Below are 559 nucleotides of genomic sequence, written 5' to 3' on the forward strand. Positions count from 1 at the left end.
CAATGCAATGATAGCTTAACTAGAATTACTAAAAGCCAGTGACGTCACTCGGCTTGATGACAATAGAATCCCTGCCGTAGTGATGCGATATGTTTCCACAGACAAGGCAGCTTACGTTCAACCTATAAATGCCGTGTTTTCGCATATATGAAACAAAAATATAAGTACAAAGTCCTCACCAACCGGCATCTTTGCCAAAGTTAGTGCATTGCTCCCACTACTTATGAGAGGATAATACAGGTAAAATTCCGCGTTTTCCATATAACATCTGAATAACGTGATTTTGGAGAAGGTTCTTTGCTAAAACGGGGCATTTGTGGAATTATCTATTACTCACCCTTTTTGAACATCATTCCTCTTTTCAATAGCATCCTCACCATAAGCAATGGATTATCATAACAAATAGATGAATGAGACAGACAGATAAACATAACAAAATACAAATGACAGTCGACAATGACTACAAGACAATTGGAATAGACAATCAGAATAGATAGACGACAGAACGAGATAATCACATAGCATAAGCGATTGGAATAAACAATCCCAACAGACAGAC

Source organism: Penaeus monodon, chromosome 31 (genome assembly GCF_015228065.2).
Source record: "Penaeus monodon isolate SGIC_2016 chromosome 31, NSTDA_Pmon_1, whole genome shotgun sequence".
In the NCBI taxonomy this organism is placed as follows: domain Eukaryota; kingdom Metazoa; phylum Arthropoda; class Malacostraca; order Decapoda; family Penaeidae; genus Penaeus; species Penaeus monodon.